Below are 4,732 nucleotides of genomic sequence, written 5' to 3' on the forward strand. Positions count from 1 at the left end.
GAAGATCCCCTGGAGAAGGGAAAGGCTACCCACTCCAGTATTCTGGCCTGGAGAATTCCATGGATTCTACGGTCCATGGGGTCTAAAAGAGTAGGACGTGACTGAGCAACTTTCAGTTTTACCAGCGTTTTGGACCCAGCAGCTCCCCTCTCGTGGAAGGCCTCTCCATAGCCATGATGAGAATAGTCATCATTGGGGTACTTCCCTGGTAGTCCAGGGGTCAAGGCTGCCCCTCCTAATGCAGAGGGTGTGGGTTTGATCCCTGCTTAGGGAGCTAGATCCCACAAGCCACAACTAAGAGTTCACATGCCACAACTAAGCCCTGGGGCAGCCAATACGTATTTTTTTTTAAAAATGATCTACCCCGCCCCTCAATTTTGGACCCACCATCTCTCACTTCCTCACTGGTCTCTGGCCTTGGTCAGTGCTCCAATCCATCTTACAAGCAGCCAGTGATCTTTGGGCACCCACCTGACCACATCCACCCCTCTCAGAACCCTTCCGAGCTCCCTACAGTGCTCAGCCTGGGGTTTGAGGCCATTGCCATCAGCCCCGAAGGCCTCCCTGTATGCTCTCCTGACCCATGCCCCACCCACCCCCTCTCCTTGCTCCCCATGGCTCCTCAGACTCACCCACTCCTCCCGGATGTGGCCATCCCCCCTCCCTGCTTCTGCTCATCCTGTTGGCCCCTCCCTCCAAGGCCTATTCTGCGGTGGGAAAAATCCTCAGGCTGGTTCATCCCCAGCGCTGGTCACCAAATCTCCTGCCTGGGTCTGACAGTCCAGTTTGTCATGTGTTCCAGGAGCTCTAAATGGGACCACGATGTCATTTCGCCACGAGGACAGCCACTCTATGTGCCATACTAAGGTCAGGAAACTGAGGCTCAGAGTCACACTCGTGAGTTAGGGAAGAGCCAGGCTAGAGCCCGGGTCTCCTGCCCCCACCGCCACCCAGGTCTTCCCATGTCATCTGTCAGGAAAACCAAGAGCTCTGCACACCTGGAAGAACTAGGAAAAATCAGAGATGGGGGTTGCACTCCCAGGCCTAACCACAGGGTGGAGGTGAGTCCAGGCCAGGGTGCCCAGCTGAAGGCTTGAGGCAAGTCCGAGCTTTACCGTGGAAGGTCCTGATTTTTTGCAGAGAATGTCTTTGGGCTCCGAATTCCATAGGCACTGTGCCTGGTCTCTCCTCCCCCCAACCTCTATCATCCTATATGGTCTCAGCCTGAAGGAGAGGAGGGATGGGTGGTCAGGGCCACTGAGAGGCCCAGTATTCCCAGGGAACATCCAGACGCATACTGGGACCCATATAAACAGTTCACAGGTTCTAGAATCACTCCCCTAAACACAGACTGGCACATCCACATAACCTCCCCTCAGGAAAACAAGCAGACCCATCTATGGGGCTTCCTCCTGGGCCCTGGGATTCCACTGAGGGAGGCCAGGGAACAATGTGGTGGGCCCTAGGAGTCAACTGGGGCCCAGAAGGAGACCAGGAGGGGCTGGGAGGAGACTGTCCTCTGTCCCACCTGCAGAACAAAGCCCTGGTCACTCCCTGCACTGCATCAGCCTCCTGATGGTCTGGGTGTCTGTGGCTTAAATGACACTTCCTGTCCCTGTCCCTGTCCCTTCCTGCACACACACCCCCCTGGATCTGCCCTCTGGGGTCTCAGACACATCCATTTTTCCAGCTAGGATGACCCAGAGAACAAAGTCTGGATCCTCTCACTCTCCAGGACAGCTGACAGTTTATCATTAGCCCATGCCAGCTCTGTGGTCAACTTCCTTGCCCTTTCCATCTTGCCTTCCCTGCCTAGACCCCCACCATCTCCAAGTCACCTCCAGGAAGCCTTCCCTGGTCCACTGTCCCAGAGGCACCCTTGGCATGTGGTCTGGTGTCTGGTCCATCTGCTACAAGACTGGAAACAGGGCTCAGGGGTTGCAGCCTTGTCCACTGACTGTCACTCCCTGATCTGCCGTGGTGAAGACCATTCAAAAAGCATCTTTCAACTAAATCACAAGAACAGGGCCTCCCTCCCACCCAAGGGCCTCCCTCCCACCCATCCCCCACTTCGGGAATCCCATTCTGTCCACCTGATCCCTAGGAAGCTCCTTCCCTGGCCTGTATATCTCTGGCCTTTGCTGGTCATCACCTCCTGCTCCTCAGCTTTCTGACTAGCTCAGGTCTCCCCTTAACCATTTACCCAATTTCTACTCCGTTGGCTCTCTGAAGGCTACTCCTTTATACTCCCAGGCATTCAAAAAGAACCCCCTTTGCCTTCTCACTCAAACACGCTCTGCACAGGCTCCGTCTTCCCTCTCGCTGCCTGGTTCACTCTGCCCCGTCCCCAGCAGGGCTGGTCACTGCTTGGCCTAGTCATAGCACATGCTCTTGGCTGATACTCTCTGCACTGACAGCCTGTTGACCCACTGGTCTTTTGGTCTCAAGACCCACCCCCTTGGCCCAGGCACAGGTCCACACTGAAGGAATGATCTCACAACCACAGGGAACCGAAACACGGGAAGCAGCTGGTTAAACTTCTCTACCCTCAGTCTCCCCCAGGTCCAGGGGATCAGCCTTGAGGCGAGGAGCTTTCCTGGGAGAGGATCCGCATGCTCCCAGGTGCTCTGGTCTTCTTTCAGCTAATCTTGCCAACTTCCATCTGCCTTCCTGAGAAACTACACCCCAAAAGGGAGAGAGGGCTCCCAGCTGTGGTTTGCCCTCTCCCACTCTCAATTCAGCCTAAACAGCAGTTATCAATGTGGCTAGAATTTCCTAGGGAGCTTTTTTTTTAATTAATTAATTATTTTAAATATTTACTTATTTACTTGGCTGTGCCAGGTCTCATTTGTGGCACGTGGCATCTTCCTTGTGACACACGAGCTCTAGTTCCCTGACCAGAGATCGAACCCAGGCCCCCTGTATTGGGAGTGCAGAGTCTCAACCACTGGACCATCAGGAAGTCCCTCCTAGGGAGCTTTTAAAAAATCATCCACCCCTAGAGATTCTGATTTAATTGGTCTGGGATGTAATCTGGGTGTCAAGGTTTTGTTGTTGTTTTAACAAACAGACTTTATTTTTTGAAACATTTTGAGGTTGACAGAGAAATTGAGTAGAAAGTATAGAGTCCCATATACCCTCTCACCCCCGCCCTGACCCAATTTCCCCTGCTAGTAATCTTGCCTTAATGTGGTACATTTGTTATAACAGATGAGCTAATATCAATACGCTATTATTAGCTAAAGTCCACAGTTTACTGTGCGGTTCACTTTTTGATTTGCACGTTCTATGAGTTTTGAAAAATGTATGTCATGCATCCACCATTACAGTTAAATACAGAATAGTTTCACTGCCCTAAGAATTCCTTGTATTCTACTTGTTTATCCCTCCCTCACCACCACCACCTCCCCTCATCGCCATCTCCCCCAGTGCTTGGCAATCACTTCTCTTTTTTTTACTGGACTCAGTGCATAATCCTTTCAGCGTCTAGATGATTTACAATTCTTTAAATTATTTTAGAAATTAAGATAAAATTGGCATATACCATTGTATAGGTTTAAGGTGTGCATGATGTTGATCTGATATATTTGTATTGCAATAAGATTGCCATTGTAACAGGAGCTAACACCTCTGTCTTGTTATAATTATTCTTTCTTTCTTTGAGAGGAATAGAGTAGCTTTGTTACTTTTCCAGGCAAAGGGGGAACACAGCAGGCTCGCACCTCAAGAACTGTGCCCCCTTCCCTGGTAAGTAGGGAGAGGTTATATAATCATTGTTGTTCAGTCGATCAGTTGTGTCCACCTCTTTGCAAACCCATGGACTGCAGCATGCCAGGCTTCCCTGTCCTTCACCATCTCCTGGAGCTTGCTTAAACTCATGTCCACTGAGTCGGTGATGCCATCCAACCATCTTGTCCTCTGTCGTCCCCTTCTCCTCCTGCCTTCAACCTTTCCCAGCATCACGGTCTTTTCTAATGAGTCGGCTCTTCGCATCAGGTGGCCAAAGTATTGGAATTTCAGCTTCAGCATCAGTCCTTCCAATGAATATTCAGGTTGATTTCCTTTAGGATTGACTGCTTTGATCTCCGTGCAGTCCAAGGGACTCTCAAGAGTCTTCTTCAGCACCACAGTTCAAAAGCATCACTTCTTTGGCACTTAGCCTTCTTTATAGTCCAACTCTCACATCTATACATGACTACTGGAAAAACCATAACTTTGACTAGATGGACCTTTGTTGGCAAAGTGATGTCTCTGCTTTTTAATACCTGTTTAGGTTTGTCATAGCTTTTCTTCCAAGGAGCAAGCGTCTTTTAATTTCGTGGCTTGCAGTCACAATCCGCAGTGATTTTGGAGGCCAAGAAAATAAAACCTGTCACTGTTTCCAATTTTTTCTCCATCTATTTGCATGAAATGATGGAACAGGATGCCATAATCTTTTTCACTCTCCTCTTTCACCCTCATCAAGAGAGGGTGTAGCTATTTTCTAAGCCCAGACTGCACTAGGCAGTCAGCTCAGGGACCGTCCTCTTCATCAGGCCCTGCCCCGGTTTCCCAGTCGGCCCCGCCTCTTCTTCACCAGATACAGCTCCAACCGGCCCTGCGTCCCTCCTGCCACCAGGGGACGCCGGAGCCTAAGAAGGCTTTCTGACCGCAGAAGGCGACGCTCTAGGTAGCGGCGGCTGCTCCGCGGCCAGTAGCAGCGACGCTCTAGCCCGCAGTGTGCCGGGCGGGC

This window comes from Bison bison, unplaced genomic scaffold (assembly GCF_000754665.1).
Source record: "Bison bison bison isolate TAMUID 2011002044 unplaced genomic scaffold, Bison_UMD1.0 scf7180017864249, whole genome shotgun sequence".
Lineage (NCBI taxonomy): Eukaryota > Metazoa > Chordata > Mammalia > Artiodactyla > Bovidae > Bison > Bison bison.